Below are 27,878 nucleotides of genomic sequence, written 5' to 3'. Positions count from 1 at the left end.
TAATTTTTTATTCATTACAGCGCTAAATTGTTAGCAAACCTAAATATTATGATACAGTACAGTACTTAACATGCTAGAGTTTTACATTGCAAATCAAATGCTTTCAGATACTTTAAACACATAAAAATATAATAAACCTATACCACAATATCTCAGAAAATTGTATAATGACACAGATATAATGATTACTATATATTCATATTGTCCAGGTTTAGATCACATCTTGCATAATGTTTAATAATTTAGGAATTATTTAGTCTAGAGATTTTAAATCGTCTTGTGCCACAGAAAGCCAAAGTTTTATCCAGACAAAACAATATAAATTGTTAATAATACAAATTGTACATGTTTATTTGTTTCCTGGTACAATTTCAATGGAAAAGTCAGTCATGGTAGACATAACAAACCTGCAATTTGCAAACAAGACCTTTTGACCAATCATACTTTTTGTTATTCAGTTTGTTCACCAGGCAGAAATCTGGTCATTTAGTAACAGGCTTGTGGGTCAAATCATTATTGCTCAACAGCAATAATGATACAGTTTAAAGAGTCATTTTTTTAAAGAGCATTTTGCATTTAATAAAGTCACATATATGAAACCACCCATCTGCCATCTGTGCTTCTCTACATGTCTATTTAAAACCATGTAAAATGGGCATTTAACTTTAAGGATTATTACATAAATCAATAAAAAAAAAACTGTATTATTTACAGTTTTGAAAAAATGAATCTGCCAAAACACATACCAAAGCTATAATAATTGAGTCATTATAGGGTGCTATTTTTCCACAAGACAATAAGTAACACTTCGGTTTAGGTGCATCCGTGTGTTACGATTGAAATTAAATAAAAAAGACATTACTGGGATCTGAAAATATGAAGCAGATGGTGTGTGAACAGGATATTAATGCATATTTCACTTTCATAAAATTATTTCTTCAAAACCTATAAATAGATTGGTCTTAGTTTTATAGAATTCAGTACATATTTGAATTATATCAATCACCTGAATAAAGTATTCTATTATTTCTTGATAAATGGTGACTGTCTTGGACTCAGACTATTAGACCCTACTGTATATTAACACATGCTTCCCAGTGTCCACATGGCAGCGTGTGCTGGCCGGGCGAGGTGCCAGTGGGTCTGATGGTGCTTCGTTCTACCAGCTGCAACGTTCACCTGAGGGGACAGGGCATCTGGTAAACATGGGTACGAGAGACCACTGGCGCTGACAGCCAGCCAGATGCAAACAGCTGGACTCCCCTGGGCACTGCATGCTGCCAGGTCAGCAAGAGCAGAATGTTTATACCTCTAAGGTTTCTTAATGTCTCATGCACTGGGTTTTAGAGACAGAAACTTTTTCCCCCCACAGAAATGAATACTGAACCTTAAATCTAAAGCTTAACTTTCTAAATATAACCTTATACCAAGGTGAACATAACTGAGTGCAACTCTTCATCACAATATAGCTCAGAAGAAATCCTAGTAACATTTTAAAGAAGGCCATAATTATATTAATCTGATAATACATCTATGACATGTACTAATACATTTGTAAGGATTTGTAGTAATATACAGTATATACGATTATATTCATAACTGGTAATAATGCATTCACTAGGCATTATTTACATGAATATAATTATTTATGAGAAAAGGCATTGCCTTTTTATTGTAATACTTCGAATTCACTTTTAAATTAAGCAAATCCAATATAAGCAAAGTTTCTAACACATTATTTCCCTATTACCAAAAACATTCTATCCTTGATCCATTAAAAAAGCTATTAGTGATATACTACTAATAATGTATAATATATTGTACAGTGCACATTTCTGTGTAACATATTGTTAATTATTTATAAAAATGCATTGTACTGTATAGCAGTGTCAACTATGGATTGTACATTGTTGATTTAATCTACAAAACACATCACAAATGTCAATAAAAGTCAGTCTGCATATACACTATTGTTCTTACTAGTAAAATGAGACATTTCTTAAGAATTTATTTATTTATTTAATTATAATTAAACCTACCATTTTTACAATACTGAATTTCTCACAACTGAATGGAGTCCAAATTACCAAAAAGACATTGTATAGTAAATTAAATTTATAATATGTTAGATATAACGGAACTGACATTATAACTGACATTAACAGCATGATGTTCAATCTCAATCAGTTCAATGGAATCCAAAATGAATCACAGAATCAAATGTTTTCATGGTATAAAAAAATCATGAGTTAATCTTGAATTCCTCTGCAAAAATGAGTTAACAACACGCTATTACTGTATGTGTGTCGTTTAAGAAACGCACCCTTTGACTTGTCCGGCACTTTATTTTTAATCAGAAATTAAACAATTCCTGAGCTGCACTGAAGCAGAACACGATTCCTTCAATAATTAAAGTTACTGAATTAAACAGAATAATTACAGAAGCTCATTTTGAAAATACAATCACGCTACTGCTACTCGTTTGTGTTTCCATCTAAGTGCTAATTTGCACTAATCAAGGTATTAATATGCATCAATAAGTAAATTAGAGATCTAGCTGGCATTTTAGCGGCGTACTTGTTATTGACTTTATGTCAGCAGCTTTTTTGGTCATTTAAGGCATAATGTTCAAATGTTTCTTCAAAAGAGCTGAACGTTAAAAAGATTAGATGTAGAAGGGAGTATTTTACAAATCCGATGGTTCTTTCCGTGGTATATTCGACATGCATTGTTCTTATTATATATTCAACAGAGCCAGAATGTGAAATAAAGAAAAGTCCAAAGGTCTGCTGATAATGGGAATATTGGGAATTGAGAATAATGGGCATAGAAATAAGAACATGATGGCTCCTATGGTGCTGTGCAACCTTGAATGTGCTGACATTTATTCATCTTTACACACGAGAAAGCTGAAATACACAGCATAATTCGGATAAAGCATCTGTATCTAAAAGAATTCAAGCAGCTGTGGCCATTTTGCATTTGAACTAAAGAAGAGGAGATAAAACAGCCAACCTTAATAAAAAAAAAAAGGAAAAAAAAACTCCCTGAGCTGCTTTTAGTCTGAGATTCTGAAAATAAAAAGGAAAGGCAAAAATGAAGATGGATTCCGGTAGCACCTCTGCTGCTAACAAAGCATTGCCTCCAGTGTGTGTCAGTTAGCGGGAGTGCAGTGGCGTGGAGCAGTGGCCAATTAACACTGAAGCTCTGAGCTTTGGGATGCAAGGGGCCCAATGGAGGAGCTGGACAGCTGCTAAGCAGCGCTGTAATATCATGCCGTGTCTATGCACTAGAACTGACTAATGGCCTTGGAAGGAGGCTGTTAGACGCACCATTAAAGCAGACTCATTCGTCCAGCGCGCTTGTGTGTATGCGTGTGTAAGTGCAAAAATGACCACAGGACTCTCTCTGCGACAAAATATAGGTGGAGAAATGTGCCCATAAATGTAAATCCTTTACTTTAAGTCAGACCATTAATTATTTTTTTTAATGTTCAACCTTACAGGACATCTTTTCAGCTTTTTTTTTTACAGCATGGGCTTTCATCCTGTGCATATGAAATAAGAGAATTCCTTTCATTTATTTATTATTTTTTTCCTCCTATAATCCTCATTGTTATTGGGCACTTCAGTATTCAGGAAATATACTAAGCTCTTTTCAAGTTTTTTCATTTTATCTCCTTTCTCTTTTATATAAAAGGCCCTCTTTTACATCCCTAGGACAAGAACACAATTTCATCATGTCACAGCTTCTATGCCTTGTAATCATTTTAATATGATGTTAAGAAGATCTACAAAATAATTGTAGCTCAGTGTATCTGAATACATTTTTCCCTCTTTGAAGTCAGACCCTCAGCCAAGGTATTTCACTGGGCAGAATTCGCAAGACTAATCCATCCTGAGGCACCATAAATCAAAACGGACTTCCCTTTGTCAGCATCGCAGATGGCCCGATCGCCCCAATTAAGAGGCGAGGAGGCGAAAGACATGAGCGCGTACGCAGCAAGAGGGAGAGAGAGAAACAGAGAGAAGGATAGGGGGCACCTGTTCCTGTTCTGCTGTCAAATTCGACCCTTTTGCAGATCAGCCGCTCTTCCTCTGAGCCACTCTGGGCTCAAATTAATGATGGCAAACAAAGACTCCTCTCCTCTCAGCTATTTGCAGCTGCCTTCGCTTCACTTCTTCCCCTCTGAACTAATCTTCAGCGTCACACTTAATGAGATTTTTGGGATGGAATAATAAACTGGAGCTGTGCTGCTCTTCTCCAAATGAGTTCTTTTTCTTTTATATCCAGACCTGAATCCCTCATGTATCATTACACTGGCTATACAGGCAGCCCAAAAATGTAGACTCGGGCTTGTCTTTTGGACTAGCATTGTGATTTTTATTTTGTTGTTGTTGTTGTATAATTTTCCCATTTATGCATTGAAACCAAGAAGTGATGGTGAAGCATTTAAAGCAAGAAGCACTGATTTAGTTACAAAAAAAAAGTGAACACAAGCCAGAGGAAAAAAGCAGGACATTGTCAATAGCACTTTCTATTTAACTGATATCAACTGATATAACTGTTCCTTTTCAACAACCATAATGTAAAGAGGATGTTGTTTAAATGCCAGTATGACTACAACCTATTTACTTTGAAATGTCTGCAAATGATGACTTTCATATTATGTAATAGAAACTTGGAGACATTTCTACAATAGAGGACATCAGTCACAATATATATATATTTCTTCTATAGACTTCTAAAGCAAAGAAAAAAATAGAATTTTTATTAAGATAAGAATAGAATGTGTGTGTGTGTGTGTGTGTGTGTGTGTGTGTGTGTGTGTGTGTGTGTTTATAGGCATTTACAAATGATGTGCTTATAATTCTTTGTTAATTGGTAACAGGAAATGAGTTCTAAGGTGTGAAATGTTATCAATCATTCACGGGCAGCTTAAAATCATAAGGAGCTACTGATTATAACACCTTGTGCTATACGGTACAACATTTAATTTAATTTAATTGAATTTAATTATAACATAATTTATTAGAATCTTTTAGCAACTGTACTATCTTTAACAATAAATACAAGCCTAATAAAGGTTTAAACGTCAAAAACGTTTAAAAGTAGGTGATACAGATATGAATCCTTACCATTATTTTTCTGTACATTTTTCTATAATGCCTTTAACTGTTCAAGTATATTTAATTAATCTGGAGATAAATGCTTCCCATGATGTTGACAAAATACAGATTAATATTGACCTAGAGAATAATTTAATATGTAATTTTTAATCCATGGCAATTTACATGTTTGTATTTGCTAAAAATATTACCAGGTAAGAATTAGTGAGGCCTGCTTATTTATATATTAAATAAATAAATAAATAAATAAATACATAAAATAAATAAATATATATATATATATATATATATATATATATATATATATATATATATATATATTTATTTATTTATATATATATATATATATACATACAAGCCTATTTAAAAATATTTTGTGAAGTCTATTTTGTATTTAACCATTTCCAAAATAATAAATAAATAAATAAATAAATAAATAAAGTTTTCCAAATCTGTCAGATCTAATAAATTTTTTTCTCCTCTGATATCATGTACTATTTCTTTGCTGATATCAATCCAATTTTGATCTTTATTGTATAGGTTGAGGGGGGAAAAAAAACAACATCCTCTAGATAATGTCAGTCTTGTCTAGTGGAAGACTTGTGTGTTTTCAGAAGAGGTCCAAATGTCAGGTGATAAGCAGAGCTCTCTTTGTGGAGGCTGCACATTCTGATGCACGCACTGCGCTCCAAATCAAATTAAGCCTGTAATCCAATAAACTGCCATTTCTGCTGCGAGTGACCCCACAGGACCTCATTTCAAATCCATGACAAGCTTTAATCAATATGATTTAGTGGTTGAGGACACAAATAACTCGGCCGGGGAGAAAAAGAGCGACGGAGTGGCACGTTGAGAATCCGTTTTTATAGAGGGCCTGTGGTTTGTTACAGTGCTTCATTGATTTGTGGACATAATGTGACACTGCCAGTCAAGAGGAGGATAGAAAGATACGGGAAGAAAGAGGTAAAAAAAAAAGATGGAACATCGTGATAAAAGTGTCTCTAATGCAATCATGTGAAAGCCTTAATATCAGTCATCAATATACAGTAACTGATATCATTTTCATTCAAGTACATGGTACTGTAACAGATCTACTCTTTTCACTTAAATTCATTCGAGTTCCATTTCATTCTTTCTTCTTTTTGTAAACATGCAGCGATCTACAACTGATATTGACCTTATTTGTTCGTGTAAACATAGCAGCCAAAACAATCCTCGATATGTGAGCAAGCTTCGTATAATTTAGCTTCTCTGGCTTGCAGGATTAAAAGAGAAATGAAGAGCAAATACCGGACTGCGTGTTGGAGCCCGATGTGATTTCCTGCTAGGGTTTATTCTGGCGGCAGTCATTTGTGTTTGTGACTGAGGAGTGAGAAAGTGCGTTACAAGCACAAACAGCGTTCACGGAAAGCAGGGAACAATTCTTTTACCCTTTAAAAAAAGATGGAACAAGTGGAAAACACATTAAACAGGGATTTGCAGGGGGGAAAAAAAACAACAAAAAGCGTGCTCTAAAAATAATTGCATGAGCTACAAAAGCACTCATGAACACAATAGTGTGAACACAAATGTCACACAGGGCCTCTTTCAAAACAGGAGGGAAAAAAAACTACTTAATGAAATTTAAGCAATGAAACCTGAGATGCTGAACCTTATCACTTCCCTTCAATTACATTTTGTTAAACTACTTTCTATTCAAGGGATGCAGCATGCCTAAATCACTTTAAACATACTGCTAATGGGGCTTCTGGGGTCCCTGAGTAGCTCGATGACCAGGCTCAAACTTTAATGTACATGGGATAGCTTGCTTATGTTCAGACTTAAACCCCAGTATTGTGTTTATAAAGACCACAGGATCATATTCTGAAAGAATTTCAGCTCTGAGCCGAATCCTTAAGCTTGTAACCTAATGCAATTTCCTGCTGAAAGCCTGTTGACTCCAGCTGTGAAACACACACTCACACACACACACACACACACACACACACACACACACACACACACACACACACACACAGTCACACACTTCAAGTTTACTGCAGGCCGTATGTGTGCTGCTGTTCAAAGAATGCGTGCTAAATCGCCACAATTTGCCAAGGTCCACCAGGGACAAGCTCCACTTACTGAACAGCAGCAGTGCAAAGAGAAAACATCATAAACAGCCAAAACTACCTGCACTAATCTGTTTTGTTTTTTTAATTCATTAATTAAAGCAATTTGGATTTATTACAAATATCCCTTTTTAAATATATATGCAAACAACTGGAAATTAAAGGAAAAAAAAAAAACACGACATGTCCCAAAAGTCTCCATACATAGAAAAATGAACACTTTCTAACAAAAATGTTCATTTTTGTCTATCTATCTATCTATCTATCTATCTATCTATCTATCTATCTATCTATCTATCTATAGGCTTTAAATAGGCTCTGATAGGCTTTAAAAATGCCTTCAACAAAAGCAGAACATATTGAAATCATTCTCATGGCTGGATCAGAAAGCCATCACAATGCCAAGATGGACTTTAACCAGTCTTTTTGACTTTATTAGTGTAGTAGACAGACCGAGACACATAAATCTATGAATATCCACTGACAAATGAAATATTTCTATCCTGAGTGGTAGGAGTGGTCTATTCCAGGATGACTCCGCCCCTAACCACACGGCTCGAGAGCTCATCGAAAGGTCCTCTGACTTCTCCTGCGACAGCAGATACAGCACATATGTTACATCTAGTTACAAAGAATGTGTTGTAGTGTTTGTGCTGTACTGTTTTACAGCTTGACAAGCAGTAATTGTGGGAAAACCTACAACTAAGAACTTTGCAGTTACAGTATATGTAATGTATTTCATTTTCTTAACTAGGATCCTTTCCACCTCTTCTACATGACAAGTCATCCTAACACATTTAATATATTCTGTATTAAGCTACATTCGACTATTTGCTTCTTTTTTTTGCCTCTTTTTTGCCTCTTGTCTCCTATAAGTCTACACTAATTTATTGACTCTTCTTTATGCTAAGTTATATTGCATTTGGCACCAAAAAAAAACAACATTCTATTAGTCCGCATTTTCTACCACCTAATTTTTGAACAAAAATGTAAAAAACACAGAATGAGGTTTAATCATTTGAAATTTAAGTCAAGTCACCTGAAGTCAAATCGATTCTGAATACACAAAAACGTTTGCGTTAATTTTTAAATGCCTTACGTTTTTAATATAAATGCCACATATAAATGAAGTCAGTGTGATATAGTCGGAATTGTACCTTTAACCCCTTCAATTCTTTTGACTATAGTAATACAAACGGTTTTATAAAAGCTCTCTTTGCTATAAAACGTCTACAATGCACTTTGTCGAATTTTTCAAAATGTTGCCAAATAGATCTGGCTCTGATTTCACAGGAGTGACATACGGAGCTGATGCCCCTGGAGGCTACACACAGACCTGTCCCTGTATCTGATGGCCCAGCAGGGGTCAGAGCCTGAAAAACACAGCCTGAAGGAGTTACCATGTCACACGACTGTGTTTCTCATCCATGCGCTAAGATGCTATCTCTGCTTTTTCTAGAAATGCCAGGGTGATGTAGTGTGATTAATCATTTCACACAGCCGCTATGGTACTGAATGAAGCTCTACAACAGCGGGCTCTGTTTGTAGGGTAACATAATTAAAAATCAAGCATCAGGGCTTTTTTGTTTGTTTGTTTTTGTTTTTGTTTAGTTTTTTTTTACTCATTTTATCAAGAGAATGTAACCGTGAATAGGCAAATGAAATGAAGAAGAAATTAATTTCATTTTGAACAAAAAGAAGCCTTTAAACATAGTTTCAGTCTCTGCAGTAAGAAAACTGAATGTGAACCTGTACTGGTGCAACGGTCTGCCGTGATGAGACAAGACAAACAAAAACAAGCCTCGAATAAGAGAAAAGACCATTTCTACATTGTTTTGATCATTTCTAGTCTATCATTAAAATAAAATACAGGTTAAACCTCTTTTTGTCTTCGTATTTAAAACAACTTTCCATTAACTGGTCATTATCTGCAGAAGGATCGTTTCTAATTTCACTGACTTATTACGCAGTAAGGAATGAGATGACCTGAAATGGAGCACAATACAGATATTGATCTGAATCAGTAAGGTGAATGGAGCCTTAATGATAAATATTCACACATGAGTGTCTACATTCTCACTGGAGATGTGTTTATAAAGACTTCAGTGTATCTGATAAAAGGAAATTAGTCAGAGATCTGAGTATTTTTTTTTCTCTTTAGCCATTAGTGCACAACAGATTGCTGACAAGACCGGGCATGGGACTTTGTGGATGAGACTCAGCTTACTGGGATGGAACAAGCAGAGACGTGGATGGCATTGGAAAATAGCGACATTGAGCATGCACATGTCTGTGTGTATACAGTATGCATAACCAATTTTATATATATATATATATATATATATATATATATATATATATATATGTATATATATAAAAGAAAGAAAGGCAGAGAGGGTTTCACATGCAAGATTTCCTCGTGAACACTTTCAGCTCACACACACACACACACACACACACACACACACACACACACACACACTCGCACAGCTCTCACACCTGTGCATGCTGGTTCAGCCTCCATTCTGCTAAGATTAAACACCATGCTCCACACTCACATTAATGTATATACATACCCACCACTGTAAGAGAATTTAACATGTGTCCTTCATCTCTTTATAAGGAACAGCGCGGGTCTGTGAATCTGAGCTTTCTGCTTTTCTTTAAATGTGAATCTGTTCTTACTGAACAGATTATAAGGCATTAGCTTCATCATCATGTTTACTACAAAATGATGTAATGTTCAGTTAGTCATTAAAATCAAATGAATATATCTACAGTCTATATGATGAAATATAAAATGAGTAGTCAAGTTGACACACACACACACACAAATAAATAGAGGTAACTAAAACATCTTAATCATGTGATTCAAGGTGATGGAGGCTTGCTTGTTTATTACTTTTCACATTATAGATAGATAGATAGATAGATAGATAGATAGATAGATAGATAGATAGATAGATAGATAGATAGATAGATAGATAGATTAATAATTATTAATGTACCAAGGACGAATGAATAGATGTTCATTTGTTGCCTGTTCTCATGTACTGATATGATATTACATGATACTAAATGAACCTGTAATAAAACTAACCTTAAACAGATCTCTGCTGTGTATCCAACATGATTTGGGCTTCACATTGGTTAGAAAACCTTTCCCCTGATCCTGCTGAGGTGCTCGCAGTCCAATACACACTCTCGGAGTGTTTTTAAACACACAGTGTATATATTAGTGTCAAGCATGGATTATAAAACTAATATCATCTCCCCTTTACCCACCGCTCTGATCATGGAGTGTTACTCAGTGAGACACGCTGTCCTATTGCTCTAATGCACCTTCTACACACTAATAGCACATCAAAGTATGCCCTACGGTGGCATAAGCACCACTTCCCTTTTCCTTCTCACTACTGCCACACTGTTTTCATTTATTAAAAGACATGAGAGCTTTCACTCCCGTGCTACTGGAATGGAATTAGTCATAAATAACACAGCTTGTTATTGCAACACTGGAAAAAAAATGCTTGGCCCTCATAAACTATTCAGACGAATAGGACTAAAACCATATGCATGCAGAAACATGGATATTGCATAAGTATGAATACACACACACTGTACACACACTATAGAATCGTAAATAAACATTTTACACTTTGTTTTCATGAATAATACAAAGAAAACGACAAAAGCCGATGGATGTTTTATCGTTACTCTCAAGCAGATGATGGAGAAGAAAATAAGATAATCAAATAATGAAATATCGCAGGTAAAATGTCTCCCAGATCCAAACATCTGAAATATCAAGTGTAGATGTTTAAAGTAATGAAATAACACAAAACTGATTTAAAGTTGGCTCCAAAAAGATTAACAGATAAAAAAGAAAGGCATAGAAAGAAATAGTTCATCAGCAATGTTTTTAAAGTGAATGCCTGTGATCAGCAAAATATCAGCATCGTTTGAATACTTCCTTATAAAAGCATGCTGTATTGTTTATTAGACCTGTCAGTAATAAATCAGAGCCCAGTAGGAGACTTAGGCCATGTATAAAACTGCTGCTGCAGAAAAGAAATTGAAAAAGTGCCAAGTGAAATGATGAGATCTGTGAATCTGCTTGTCTGACACCAGTATGATCTTAGGTAAAGCAAAGCCACGGACTTCAAACCAGTAAACGTGACATGAGTTTGATCATCTCTGCTGTCATTAGAGCTGTGTTGTGACAGGCCAGAGAGATTGCACTGAGCTTTCAGCATACAGAGAGAGAGAGAGAGAGAGAGAGAGAGAGAGAGAGAGAGAACAGATCACACAGATTCCTTCTGACAGCAATTTCAGTAAACTAAAACTCATTCATTTATTTGATAATGGTGATGCCTGGATATATTCTGCAGAAAAGCATGAAGACATTACCGCAGACTTCTCTCTAATTGTTAGTTACAAATAATATCTTTTACATTCAAGTATAAATAAAGTGTTGCGTTGTATTAATAGTAGTAATACCTCAGAAATAACTTCGCCATTCAAACATGACGCTAAACCAAGTACTTTTTTACATCACAGCCAGAAAACGTTCAAAATATATCTGAAATCCACTTGGACCAAGAAGCCTAAAATAATGAATTAATTACATTAACAAAATGAATTACGAATGTATGACAAGAAATGTAAGACTTGTTTAACACAACAGAGTTTCGAATATTTTTTGAATATTCCATTGTGCAACTAAAATTATCTTTGAATAATTAAAGCTAAGCCTTAGAAATACTCGAATCACTTAAAGACTCTTAAATAAAACAGAATCGAATGTTCAGTCATTTAACCATGTTAACCTTTTTCTTATAACAACGCCTTTGTTCATTTAAGACTATTGATAGATTCATTTACATTTCTGGCATTTAGCAGACTCCTTAAATCCAGAGTGACTTCTAATTTTATTTTAATTTATACAACTGAGCAATTGAGGGTTAAGGGCCTTGCTCAGGGCCCCTAAGTGGCAGCTTGGTAGACCTGGGATTTGAACTCGTGCCCTTCTGGTGGGTAGTCCAACACCTTAACCACCAGTCTACCACATCCCCCTAGTTTCACTAGCACAGTCATAATTTCGGAATATTCCATACGTCACATGGTCAACATTTCCTGAATATCATGGAGAGACGAAAAATAGGTTTGTTTTTAATTTTAGTGTTGTGACAATGACTGATGAGGTCACTTTACAAGTACAGCATGTTACCCAAATGACGGATTGAAAGTAAAATAAACAAATTCAAAGCAATTTATTAGAATTTCTTATGTTCATGACTGATAGTTAGCCCCATTTTGCGCATTTGTTCATTCATTTGTTCATTCATACGAGCAAAACGCAGCTATTAACAGCAAAGAAACCTTGTAGTAAATGATCTTTTTATTTTTAGACTCATTATTATTGAAAAATAATTTCTAATTATTTCTATACTAATACAGTTGAGCTTTTAAGAGTTACAAGGATACCACAATCGTGGCCTCACCTCACACCTTACTTCACACACGCTGGGTTTCAGCGCTCGGCCTCTGGGGACTTTGTGAACGCTCGCTGTGTGCAGCTGAGAGGCCGGTGCTATGCGCCAGACTAATGTGTTAAGTAATGGCTTTTGAGAGCTGACAGATTGGCAGTGTTAAGGCCGCACTGGGAGAACTGAGCGCATCTATCACAATGCCACACCGCTCTCGCTACTCCCATCATCCGCCATCCATCTGATAAATTCTCACAAAAGCGCACACAGGAACACACAACCTCTAATTAAAAGAGGGACCTCGGGGAGCTTTTGCAGGGAATGGCAGGTGAACTTTATTCCTTCAACCTCGTTAAAGGAGTTAAAATCAATTTTCTTCTGGTGTAGGAGGGAGTTAGAGGACAGCACAGACTGCGTGTAGATATTAACTAAATAATCGTTTCATTTTCATGTATGTAATAAGGCAGTTAATGGTGTTTGATTTTACCGATTGTGTGAGTTACAATAATTAAAAGAGTATTTCAACATGAACCTATTTAAATAACTGTCAGCTATTTGAGAACTTAAATGCGCTGTTTATTCTAAACTAAAAAGAAGAAGAAGAAGAAGAAGAAGAAGAAGAAGAAGAAGAAGAAGAAGAAGAAGAAGGCTTTTAGAGAAAACTCCAGTGGAGATTTACGTGTGTTTGTATTATACAGAAATAAAGAACTTATCAAGCAGATGTGATCACATTTGCTCTCAAATATAGGACTCATGTTCACAGCAAGGGAAAGCAGACTATACAACATACAGTCTACAGCTTACAGACACTATATATGACACATGACCTGCACTGTGTTGTGTATGCAATGAGCTACAGTATGTACAGTGTCAATGATCCATTAATTTAGCAAATCTGTGATATCATGTATATTCCTAAGAAACATATCCTAGACCTCATCCAAAAATTATAGCAGGATGTTTTTCTTTATTTTGAAAAGCAAATAATCAATGCTCCTCTGGAACAGGACTTTTGGCCATATTTAGAAGAAGAATGCAAAATTGTTTTTTTTCATTGTCAATTACATTTACAGCATTTGGCAGACACCCTTATCCAGAGCAACTTACATTATCTAATTTTTTTTCTTGTACACCTGAGCAATTGAGGGTTAAGGGCCTTGCTGAGGGGCCCAACAGTGCAGCTTGGTGGACCTGGGATTGAACTCAGAACCTTCCGATTGGCGGCCCAACACCTTAACCACTAGGCTTCCACATGCCTAATAAGTCAATCAATATGTCAATGTCAATTGATTTTTACAAACTTTTCCCCTCACACATTGGTCTGTTAGGTTTGTATGGATAAGTTAATATCCATCTCTAGTCACTGGCTGCATCTCACACTGCATGCAACTGCGCAAAAAAGTGGCAAAAAAACATTCCCATAGCGAGCCTACTAAATTTCCTACTACTCAGTACTGTTATTTGAATCAGAGGCTTCGAATCAGTGGCACTCAGTGTGTGTTTTTTTTTTTTTGTTTGTTTGTTTGTTTGTTTTTCTGTAGTGTTTTTTAAACCCCAATAATGTCCAGGGCCAATTTGACCCGAACAGTACCAAATGGTCTAAAGAGTGAACATAATACAGAGTTTAATTTGCAGTTAAAGAGGCTAGTAATGTTTAGAAAACTGATTCTGATTATATTTATGTAATTTTACTCACTTTTTAATATGTGGAAATGTAGCAGAGATTAAGATTTCAAGAATTTTTTTGTCAAGTACAGTTATATACAGTATACGACTCGCTGTGAACCGAATCCAGGCCACACCTTCTAGACTGTGTATATAAATAACTTTAACATTTAAGAGCATCAGCTCCTAAGGAGTAAAAAAAAGAGAATGAATAATTAGGGGAAAAAAAAGGTAATAAAGGTGATAAAAGGTGCAACATATTTACGTTACATGTAGTAGCATGATGTGCAATGATGTTACATGTTAGGTGTAATGTAAAGTGATGTGTTTACATGCAGGTGAGTTGTAGGTAGTAAATTAAAATGCATCAGATAAATGCATTTTATCTTTGCTCATCAACGCAGGCTATTAAACGGCTAATATTACAAGATTCAATACAATTTATTTCTGTCTATCTTGATGCTGTTAACACCACGTTTTCTGATGGACATTTAAATCCGTCTTGCGAATCATCTTGATAGATAAAAAAGCAATATCAGGAATAAACTGGAACACGATTCCTGATACAATTATCAATCATCTCAAGGCTCGGTGTTAAGGTTCTCGCTACATCATCAAAATAATCCTTACGTACTATTGTACTATTTCTATTCAGACATTCGCCAGCAGCATTATGAAGTCTACGGTTATGTAGGTCTGTAAACGAGCAAAGCTAGACATCCCAAATCGACAGCTATGCTACTGAACTAACTGTTTTGTTTAGACTCGGCGAATGAATTGAATTCATTTTTCTTTTTTCTTAAGATACTCAATATAAAAATGGAAGGCAGTGAACATTTGATTTGTCCTAATATCACGCCTTTCTCTTTCTTTTTTTCATGTCAGTCAGCTAAATAATCTTCATGATGAAACAGAAAAAAAACATCTACTGTATGAATGTAATGAACACAGTGAGGTCGCACTTCCCCATCACTTTTTATTTTTGTGAACATGTATATAAGTATTTCTAACACACACACACACACACACACACACACACACACACACACACAAAATGTTATGCTATTTTATTTTATTCTTTTTTTTTTCTTCATCTTCATAAGAATCCCAGATTTAAATGATCTCTATGGGTGTCGTTCTCTTTCTGGCTAGTTCATTTGAGACATGCTCTCTAACTCAGCATGGGAATAATACATTAGCTTGTTATGAGAAAAAATTCAGATACAACATAAGTTTGCTCCGCAGGAAACATGAAGCACTACAAAATGACCATCAACTATCAGATATGTCACTTTGTGTTACTGTGATGAAGTGCAGCGCTTTTAGAAAGCACTACAGGAAAAAATACTCCTGCAATTTTAATTCTTTATAATCAACAGACCTACAGTATATAAGTAAGATTAAGTACTAAAACAGCATCAAAAATGTTTTTGTAAAAGGGAAATTTCCATGTAGTTGTGGTTTCGTGTGGAACTGAAAATCAGAAACACAGAATCCAGAAAGCTCCATGCAGAAGTGCTTTATAGCCTCCTTTATGAGAGAGCAGTGTTTAGTGGAGCGCTGCACTGATAATGTGACACCATGTTAGATTTACAACATTAGAAGGCAATAAGTAGATCTGTTGGCATCGTTCAAGTGGCAAAGAACAGCACCTTTATGGATACACGTCATGTCATCATGCAGTACTGTAAACAAGAAGCTGAAGATTTTTATGACTGGCATGAGAAGATTTTTATTTTCATTATGCTGTCAATGCAAACACTCGTACCACCACAAAGGTTAACTAAATAAAGTGCTTTGACACAATAAAAGTCTGGTTTTATACGTTATTAACCATAATTATTTCCGACGAATGACGAAAATAGAAACAGGAAGTATTTTTAAACCTGAACCAAAAACTGTTGCTATATTTTGAAGTTTAACTCACTGATAATCAGATACAAATTTTTAGAAATAAATCAGCGATACCTCACACACACACACACACACACACACACACACACACACACACACACTGCTCATCAAACTTCATTTCCATGTAAGCTGTGTTTTATTGCTAGCTTATTATGCTTCATTACAATTATTTTGCATACTACTTCATTACAGAGAATTTAATATTAAACAGGCATTCAGACAACATGCATGATTTCATTTGATTCTGTCGTCTCTATTTGCTAATATTTTACATTTCAAATAGTTTCCATTATTTTATTTTTTTTACTTCTCTACAACGTTTTGCTTTTTTCAGCAACTGTAGCATCTGGCTCAGAAGAGAGCTGGTTCCAGGAAGTAAGTTTCTTTAATAGGAAGAATGATGAAAAGTAGACCTGAGATATTCCACAAGCTGAAAATATATCGGTTAGATGTTTTTGTTTGTTGTACTTCAATGCCTAATAACCTGATATGCTGCTATATTCATTCATTCATTCATTTTCTACCGCTTATCCAAACTATTCTTGGGTCACAGGGAGCCTGTGCCTATCTCAGGCATCATTGAACATCAAGGCAGGATACACCCTGGACGGAGTGCCAACCCATCGCAGGGCGCACACACACACACACACACACACACACACACACACGCTCTCATTTACTCACTAAATCACACACTGTGGACAATTTTCCAGAGATGCCAATCAACCTACCATACATGTCTTTGGACCGGGGGAGGAAACCGGAGTACCCGGAGGAAACCCCCGAGGCACGGGGAGAACATGCAAACTCCACACACACAAGGCGGAGGCAGGAATCAAACCCCCAACCCTGGAGGTGTGAGGCGAACGTGCTAAACACTAAGCCACTGTGCCCCCTACCTTGGTGCTATTATTATGATTATTATTATTATTATTATTATTATTATTATTATTATTATTATTATTATTATTATTATTATTATTATTATTCAATTGAATTATTATCTGGGGGCATGGCTTAGTGGTTAGCACGTTCGCCTCACACCTCCAGGGTCGGGGTTCGATTCCCGCCTCCACCTTGTGTGTGTGGAGTTTGCATGTTCTCCCCGTGCCTCGGGGGTTTCCTACGGGTACTCTGGTTTCCTCCCCCGGTCCAAAGACATGCATGGTAGGTTGATTGGCATCTCTGGAAAATTGTCCCTAGTGTGTGATTGCGTGAGTGAATGAGAGTGTGTGTGTGCCCTGCGATGGGTTGGCACTCCGTCCAGGGTGTATCCTGCCTTGATGCCCAATGACGCCTGAGATAGGCACAGGCTCCCCGTGACCCGAGGTAGTTCGGATAAGCGGTAGAAGATGAATGAATGAATGAATGAATTATTATCTCTGTAACCTCTCCTGATCTGAGACAAAAAGGAAGCTCCATTTCGGTTTGATTAAGTTTTTATTACACCTCAACTAATATAAACAGTACTTATGATGAATAGCCTACTTTATTATTCAGTCTGTTAAATCTATTGTTCTTGATCATCATCTCAAACAATAGAATATGCTGCATTGTTACACCCCTATTATTTAGGTGTTTTACTGGAAAACATGTTTAATATTAGGAGAAAAAATGGAGGCAGAGAGAGCGAGAGTGAGCGAGAGGGCAAGAGAGAGAGAGCGAGAGAGAGAGAGAGCGAGAGAGAGAGAAAGCGGGAGAGAGAGAAAGAGAGAGAGCCAGGGGAAGGGGTGAGAGGCAGGGGAAGTCATTCAGTTCCATAAGCATGATTGACATCAGTCTCCACAAATTTAAAGCTTCAGACAAGAGGGTGAAACTTATCCTGACAATGACTGGCACCTGTCAATCAAAGTCCTAAATCCTTTGTGTTGTCACAGAGGAAGAAATCTTAGAAATCAATAAGAAATCTTCCAGGCTCAGCCATGAAATTCAATAGTGACATTCAGGTAACTTGTCGGGATGAGAATTCTGATTGGACCTTTAACAGTCAAATTGTTTATGTCCCGCTTGTCCAGTAGAATTTTTAAGAATGCAAAAAAAAAAAAAAAAAAAGCTTATTGCTTATTACTGATGGAGTCAGTGGCATTCATCAGTAGCATTTATGAGGTCTGCAGTATGTGAGATTTCTTTTTTTGGACTGGAAATGTGATTAATTTTAAAATAAGTTCACTTAAAAAACATAACTTTTATCCAAGTCACTTGTGCACTAACCACTTAAAGGGTAATTGGCGTTAAGTGAAGATGTAGCTAAAGCATGCTCTAGAATCAACGATAGCCAGTGAAGATTGTCAAGTATTGAATCGTAGGTTAACTGTACTTAAGTTTAACTGAAAATCAAGGCTATGTGCAAAGGACGACAGCAGGTTACTTTTCATTCCAGCTGAAAATGTTATATGAATAAGTTCTTCTTTGTAACAAGCTTTATATTATTTGTATTCTCAAAGGCTTTTAGTTAGTTTTAGCTAGCTGTTTATTTTGTAAGCATCAACTTGTAGTTATTTAACATTGCAGAAAATATCCATCAGCTTTTCTTGCACAAGGTCATGAGCCTGGAGTCTATACCAGAGTACTTGGGGCACAAGGCTGGGGACACCGTAGACAAAGTGCCTATACACTGCAGGGCATAATTTCGCTCTCTCTCTCTCACACACACACACACACACCCTTTCACATACTACAGACAATTTAGAAATGGACAAGGGGAGGAATCCGGAGGAAACCTGTGAAGCATAGGAAGTGAACGCAACATAAACTCCACACACACGGTGTGGAGGCAGGAACAGAACCCCTAACAACGGAGATGTGATCATCAAAAAGTACTGACATAGCGGGCTAAAGTATAGAGCCATGTCAATCACAATATTTAATACTTATATGTCTGGGATTAACCTAGCATCCAGTCTTCACTCTTCACATGAGATACATTACACTTGTTTTATTGATTTTGGATAGTTTTTGGAGACTTTTAGTTTAGGAAGTACATGAATAAACAATTCCAGATTTTGTTCCCAACCTTGGTTTGTCTACAAACATACGACAACGCTGGATTTGATGAAATTACATACGCTCCTGTTATCAAGGATAATTCAAACCCTCACTAACCCACATCCTCTTCAGTATGAGAATGCCTAAGCAGACACGATTTTCTAAGGAAGTGAAGCATTTGTTTTCCTGAGATAAAGGCTGCCTTGTGTGAGATAAGTCAATGCTCCTGTGAGCTCCTGACTCTTCCTGAGGAAAACACAAAGACCTTACAAAAGCCAATAAACAGAATACAGAAGACAAATGTTCATGCATTTGCATTTTAGTTTCTCTCCACAAAACAAACCATTAATTATTATTTAGTCAAAAAACGTAAAATGTTTGAAGGTCCTTTGTGTAACTTTACAACGAATGGTTGTAACCATGTACCATGTAGCAGGAGCTTTTTAGGAAGCAAAAAAAATCCTTGGATACTTATTATAGATCCTTAAGTGTAGCAGAAACAGCATATGCCCATTTGGCCTGGTATTGTTCACAGGTTGCATATGAATCAGGAGTGAGTCGTCATTTCCATGCATCATTTTCCTCAGTCGCTAATTGTTACTGAAAGTATATTATATCTGAAAGTACATTTGCCTCTAATTACTATAATAGCTAGTAACAATAACAAAATGGCAACAAGCTCCGAAATAAATTAATTAAAATCTAATTCATGTATGATTAGTTATTTCTCCAACTTTTATATATGACTAGTTATTTCACCCAGAGTTTTTGCATTAATTAGCTGGTTAATCTTAACTAAAGTCCTAGTATGGCAATATGTTCATTTTCTAACCACGTTCGTTTATGTTTCACGAAACATTAGTAAGCTACAAACCAACAACATAATATAAACCTGTTGTAAATGTCAGGGTTTTTTATTTTGTCAGAGAATTAGCAAATTAGCATCAGATATCCACTCCAAGGTAAAAGGTTTCCCAGCCGATAAAATGGTCTGTATAGTTGAGAAATTGTCCTTATACGGACAAATCAGTCCCAAGTGTTCTTGCAAACTATACATATATTATATATGTGCGTTTTTCCAGTAGCTTCTTCCAACTGCTTGTTTCTTGTACAATATTCAGAGAATCTTTGGCTACATAAACAATTAGAAGGTTTACAATAGTTACTTACCAATAACACAATTTTTCTTCATCCTTGTATACATATGTTGATAAAAACTGTATCACTATTAAAGATGTTACTAGCACAGTTGCAATAAGTAACAGCTGTGAAACTCAGATAACTGAACACAACTAAATGATAATGGTGACGGCCCTAAACACATAAAATACACAAAATCTGATCCAAATGCTTTAAAAAAATGAAGCTGGCATTAATTTCTATTAAAATTCAAAAGTTGTGATGATATGTCTGTAAAGTGAGGAGCATTACCAGCTGTATCTGTCTTTATAATAGCTAATTTTATCAACTTGTAGGATTTTCCTATCCAATGAAACATGATGTAGATGAAGGAAACTGTACAACAAAATCAATTCTGTGGTTAATAAGCTGTCATGCTTTTAAACATTGGTAATGAAAACATCTTTGTCCACAATGCTTTTCACAATCAAAGTCCATCATATCGAGCATTCATCAAAGATTTTCTGTTCATGCTGTCCTGAGGATTAATGACAGAGTGTAGACAAACACGCATGTGCAGGCTGGTGTTATTAATGATGTCTGCTTTTCACATCGCTCTAAGTTTTAGTTCCAGCTCAATTTTGTATCTACATTAAGGTGAGACATAAATATTCATGGCCAGTGTTGTGTGATTATCCCTGCAGCCCCAGTCAAACTTTCAGCTCACTTTCCAATTGGAAATGTATAACCCTTAAGCTAGTCAAACATGCTCAGGATTAAATCTGTACTGAAGAATTTCCATATTGGTTGGACCCCAGTCTCTTTCTCTCCACCCTGAAGGCTACATTCACATTAGAAGCATTATTACTCAGTTCTAAGACTTTATCTTCCAAGGTTCATCTTCCAGGCCTCTTTTGTGAAATGTCTAACATGCGTAAATTTTGAAGTTGAAAACATCACACATACAGTATATAACCACCAACAAAACGATGTCATATTTATCAGACAATCCATCTCTGCAGCTGCGATAAAATACACAAAGCATCAGCACATTTTATTTGGATCGTAAGGATTATTTGACCTGAATGTCAGCGGATGTCTAATTAGCTGTTCATGAGTTGCACATAAGGTGAGAAGTTGCCAGATTGCTGCATTGTACCTATTACTGGCACTTTAGTCCGGGGAGATGTGCATGTTAGGGCCATATATAGAGCAGAATCATTTATATACATCATTGTATTAGTCTTGTGTATTTTCCATTTTTTTAATTGGAAGAAAGAAAATATTTCTTTCTTTAGTCCTCATTTTCTATGCCCTTTTTCCCCAGGTCTTTTCCTCAGGTCTTAAGGATTGTCAAATGCTTGTGTTCGAATGTGGTGGTCTAGACAATTATTAGAATAATAAAAAAAATATGATATCCTTACAGGCATAAACCACAGCCAAGTGATTTGAATAATCTGAAGTCTTTATAGCCTAAAGACTTTAAGTACCTGAGTAAGACAACTCTGAATACCAATAACTTTTGTACGTAACTGACGTAACTTTAAGGTTCATTTCTTGAAGCCAGTGAGTCTAATGGTGTCTGACATCTAGCACAAATCTTCCACGTGAAGGTCATTTCTTTATACATAGTGATTTTGTTGAAGTAATGCAGTAGTAGAGGTGAGTGTGGTGTAATTGTGTTGGTGCAGAATGTGTTTGATATGTTGTTAATGTGGATACATTTATCATACAGACTGTGTTGTGTCCAAATTATTTTTTGGGGGAGTTAATTTGATTTAATATTTCCTCAAGAGGTGAAAGAATAGGCCAGATCTTATTACAGTATATTCTGGATGTAGGAATATTGTTCGAACAACTATAAAATACTCTGTGCTTTTTTTTATTTACATTAAAATGTCTCCTGTTCCTACACACTTGGAGAATTGTGGCAAAGAAAATGAATCTCGTTCAGCCTGAATAAATGACAGCAGACATTTGTCCAAACATGGAGTAATCCATCACTGCTGTTGTCTGACTGATGTTTACGGTGCCGATATTTCGCTCTCGTCTCTCTCGTTCCAGTTTCTTACACACACAAAGGGAAGTTTCGAGTCTCAGCAGTGTCTCCGGAACTGAGTGAGCTTGTGTTGATGTTTGGGTTTTCCACGATGACAAGAATGACAACGTTGTGTTAAAAGTTACGATAGATTATAGAACCGATTATACAGTATGACATGTTTCTTATTCATCATATTCAGGATATAAAAAAGGCTCTTTTCTCTCAGTCATCGTGTCTTTCTTGTTTTGTCTTAACAAGTCAGTATCCTGATATAAGATGAAGAAGTGCTGCTATATATAGCAAAAATTTGCCCATGGAGAGCTAGTCGGGTCAGTGTGGAGTGTGATCTCTTACATCCTCTGCTGTTCAGTGGTTCAAGTGCACTCATACTTCTGACCTGTGAGTGTGATTGAAATTCAGGAGAAGAGTCGAGCAGAGACTGCGGTCATTAATCAGCCCGAAGTTGTCTTGCCTCTGTGCCATGAGGCGTCCTGGATTTCTCCCTCTGTGTGTGTGTGGTGATATTGATAGGATAGACATGAGGGATGCACAAAAGTCAGTCTCTGGTGTGTTAAATCCAGCAGGATGCTCCATTCTTCAGAGAATATACTGAGACTAGTATATTGTAGAAGTGATTCTTGATGCATCAGCCAATTATTATTATTCTAAAAGTTTATCTCAAAATATGCATATGATGCAATATTAGCACAAATTCTGAAAAAAAAAGCCAAGCTATATGTAATATGTTAAAAATTCCCAAAAGTGGTGATGCAGGAGTTTAGCTGGCAAGTTCTCGTATCCATCGTACAGCACTGACCTTATGACTTCGAATTATTACACCGGATTCAGCACAATGGAGTTTTTTCAAAAAAAGGACAATGAACTCTTCAGTGCTGAACTAGAATTTCTTCATGCATGGAATTGAAATAAATGGTGGAACGATGAGAAGCGTGAATGAATTAAAGACTGATATGCCAGCTTGGTTTTATGAAACAGTGTTTCAGAGGTTTTTGAATGACCCGTCTACAATGACACAGCATAAATGAAGAACAATAAAAGCTTAAACTGGCGGCCTGGTACATGACGCGTTCTTAAAGACGAAGAAGTTTAAAGGAGTTGACATTTTTAGAGAGCAGTGTGTGTAGGTGTCATGCTGAAGAAGTGGACTGTGGACCTGTTTACTGAGTGGACTGCAGAGAACAATAAAATTTAAGCCATGTCTAAATCTAGCCGTAATACGTGTACGATTGTACCTACTAATTTATCACACACCCACACTCACACACACACTTCTGAACCTAATTTTAATCTCTAACCTACATCAGATTCAAAAACTAAATTTAGAGCTTTAAGATTTAGACACACACATAAACCTTCCAGATGAACATGATCACGTAATATGATATTAAACAGAAGCAGGTGAAGTGCACATCTGTATGTCCTGAGAGTGTATATGTGAAGTCAGGTAAACATGTCGCACTTGTGGGGCAATCAACTGTGCCTGTTTATTAATAGATCATGTAGATAATTAAAATCTGGCAACTTCGTGTGCAAGTTATTAGCATTTCCTACTGTGTGTTTGTGTGTGTGTCTGTGTGTGTGTGTGTGTGTGTGTGTGTGTGTGTGTGTGTGTGTGTGTGTGTGTGTGTGCGCACCTAATGTATGTCACCTATATGGTGTAGTGGCCTGAGTTTGATTACTGCTAACTCTCTTTTAATGCTGCTTTGATGATGAGACAGGGCCACTGATGATGTCATTACCTTCACTGGAGATGTGGTAACATCATGTAAATGTCCTTAACCTCAGTATAGACCTCTGAACAATGGACTGTGGAATGAAGATAGTGTTTGTGTGTGTGTGTGTGTGTGTGTGTGTGTGCGCATGCTCTCCAGTGTTTGAAGACAGCTTATGTCATTCTACACAGAGATTAAACATGCCTCTGCTCTTCCTTCTCCCGCCATCTTACTTGAACACACTCCTCCCTGCGTCTCAGTGTCAATTCAGAGCTTAATGTCAATCAGGCTTAGTGTGTGTGTGTGTTTGTGTGTGCATGTGTGTGTGTGTGTGTGAACGAAACAAAAATATGAAAATCGCTGGAGCATAAAGGTTTGGAATATACGGATTAATATTGACAACTTGGTGGTTCTGTCTTCATCGTTTTTGGGATAGAAATATAAATACAGTAGAAGTCAAAAGAGAAATGCAAAAACAAAAAGGTCAAACTGACAGTCTGTACCATATACAGTGTATCTGCTAAACATCCAGAAACATAAACTGTTGTCATATTGTTTGGAATTAGTCGTCAGTCTGGGTGATGATACATGATGTGTTGACTGTGAACATGTGTGTAAAAGAGCAGAACATGTGATTAAAAGAGCAGATCAAACTGCTTCTGTGATTTCATGCATCAAAATGTGCATATATATATATATATATATATATATATATATATATATATATATATATATATATATATATATATATATATATATATAATCAAATAAATAAATAAATGGTTATTTCGAAATATTTCAGAAGTATTATAAATAAATATATAAATATCTATATAAATATGTATATAACAAATATTTAACACTGAATATGTTTTCTGATTTTTTTTTTTTTGTAAATAAATATGTGATTAATAACGTTTGCCTTCAGTCAGGTTGAAATTATTTACAAATACTTTAACAAAAAGACATTGTGCTATTACAAAAAAGTAATATTACAAAAAAGTGTATTGTGACATAATTGATGTTTGTCATATTGGCCCTGGTGTCTAGTGGACCACTAGCCTTTCCAAAATCATGGAATAAATCATTTCTTACACTGAAACCTCTAATATTTTTGTAATTTTTTCGTCATTGATGTTGAAAGTTGTTTGTACATTTACTGTGAAACAAATTGTTGGTTTTTTTATATATATATTCTATTGTTGGCTTTCTAACATTAATGGCTAAAAACTTCCATTAACAGTATGAGTCAGCCCTTTAAATTGACATTTCTCAGTATTAAAGACTTAACAGAAATACCTTTAAAAACACTGTAGCTTGTAATTCAGGTCCATTTCCCTAGGGAATGATTTGTCGTTTCTTCTTAACCCCGGCAGTGTGAGTTCTGTGAGAAAGTGTGCGATGATGGAGAAGTGCTTGAACTTTCTGAAGCACATGGCAGGTTTAATGGACAAAAGGCTGAGCGGTTTTACTTGAACAAGTCATTTCACACCTGCTTGGCCTCGCATTAGGCTCGAGTGGGTTAGCGTGCAGCTCGGCCGCTGAGTTTCCGATGGAGGCTTAAGTGGAGTGGAACTAGTCAGCTAAGCGGCACCTCCAAACACCCGCAGCGCTCCAAGGAGCACGAAGCACGACTCTGGGATTTTCACTTTTTCTGGGGTAAGTAATGCAGTGTGACTCTGTCGACATGCTGTGCATGTGTCTGGACAGATTTTATGATGCTGTTTGTGATCCTATGACCGGCTCTAGTGTCTGCTTCGTTTTGTAGGCTGCTTTAAATGATATTAATGCTCAGGTCTGATATACAGTATTCAAAATCTGTTTACCTTAATCTCAAGCCAAGACAATCCTCTTAGCTATAACTGGAATTTCAGTGCTGTCAGAATGTCTTAATGACTTCATGTAGTTGTGTAAATGCAGTGTGTGTGAATATGATGCTAGATACACGCTATGATGTAATGCACCCATTCTTCACTCAATATGCAACCTTTATGTTGTAGCTTGTATGAACACACACACACACACACAAACAATACACTGCTAAATTGGATGCATGGTTTCATATTTGTACCCCGTTATTCCTCTTAGTCTCACAAACATGAAATCAATCCAAGTCCAATCTTCATAAAACTGACTCTATGTTAAGAAAAACACGGCAGTGTATTGTATGGGGCATTAATACTCCAAGATTCAGGGTATGTTAATTAGAATTTGCAGTAAAACCACTGTGGCGCGTTTATTTACAACAATGGTGTCTGCTCATGAATGGAGTTACCAATGAAATCGATGAACTATTTAAAGGCGATGCCGGAGAACATGTACTCGTCTTCAATAAATGAATTGGCTATTAAATAAATTGGTAAACTACTGTATGCTGTGGAATTATATATAAAGAAACAGTAAGAGACATTGAAAACAGTGTCTACGATAAGACTTATTTACAGGGTTACGAATAAACTGGGGAAAAACAGGAGCCCAGACCGGCGTGAGGGTTTAACGGAACTGTCCGTGGTGCTGAAATCCGTCTTTCAGAACTCCGTCTGTGTCTTTACCTTTAAACGTATATGATTATAATTCTAATTAGGTATTTATGATTTCTACATTTATAATACTCATAGATCAAAATACGTTTTATGTTACCAGATTCAGATAAAAGCCTTAAAAATTGTAAAAACCCAAAAATGTCTAATTACCTATAGAATTTTTGTTAAACTATAGCAGGAAAAATTATGCATATTTGTAGTATGTAGTAGTTTATTGAATTCAAATTGTTTTTATTTTTTTTTTACTTTTATTACATTTTTTTTTATTATCTCCAAGAACGAAAGAAAGAAAGAAAGAAAGAAAGAAAGAAAGAAAGAAAGAAAGTAATATATTATTATTGTTATTACTATTATTATTATTATTAGTAGTAGTATTAGTATTAGTATTAGTATTATTAGAATTTATTTAAATGATTTAATTCAACTTATAAATAATATCTGACATATTGCAACCCAACACATTGTTAAAACAGGGAATATATGGTTAGTCTTCTTTTATCTATGGACATAAAATAAGACAAATTCCGCAAACAGAACTGGTTCCCTTTCATTAGGCCACTTTAACATGTTTTATAGAATTAATAAAATAAAACAACTCAATGCATTATTAACAAACGATGCAAAGATGCACAGGATTGTTGTTAGTTTGGCTAAAATGACTTTGCACTCTTCTTGGAATAAAAATATGAATGCAGGCTTACAGCGTGCGTAACGTGTTCAGAAAGCTCGTGCACTGCATGCCATGCAACTTTGCCTAAACCAAAGCGTGTGTGTGTGTGTGTGTGTGTGTGTGTGTGTGTGTGTGTGTGTGTGTGAGAGAGAGAGAGAGAGAGAGAGAGAGAGAGAGAGAGAGAGAGAGAGAGAGAGAGAGAGAGAGAGAGAACAAAAGCGCAGATTCAAACACTATGCTTACCCAAATCAGGGAAAAGTTTGTTGATTTGGTGACAAGTTGAATATTATGTTTGCGCCTTAAAAAATGTCATCTTACGTCAAACTTTAACAGTAAACACCACTCTAAGTTATACGTTATGAGTGATCCAATCTTTTTGAATTCTAACAAATAAATTAAATAAAAATCATGGAACAGAATTGTTTGTAGTGCGAAAGATGAACGAGGAATGAGGACGTGAGTGTGTGAATTTTCTGTGA

At 35.9% G+C, this 27,878-nt stretch overlaps 1 protein-coding gene across 1 annotated transcript in view; it reads right to left on the bottom strand.

Moving 5' to 3' along the window:
- nxph1 (neurexophilin 1) overlaps nucleotides 1-27,878 on the bottom strand; it is a 32,561-nt gene that overhangs the window by 3,786 nt on the left and 897 nt on the right. The window lies entirely within an intron of this gene.

This window comes from Tachysurus vachellii, chromosome 3, assembly GCF_030014155.1.
Source record: "Tachysurus vachellii isolate PV-2020 chromosome 3, HZAU_Pvac_v1, whole genome shotgun sequence".
In the NCBI taxonomy this organism is placed as follows: domain Eukaryota; kingdom Metazoa; phylum Chordata; class Actinopteri; order Siluriformes; family Bagridae; genus Tachysurus; species Tachysurus vachellii.
Note: the sequence above shows the minus strand (reverse complement) of the source record. Positions and strands in the feature narration are given on the sequence as shown.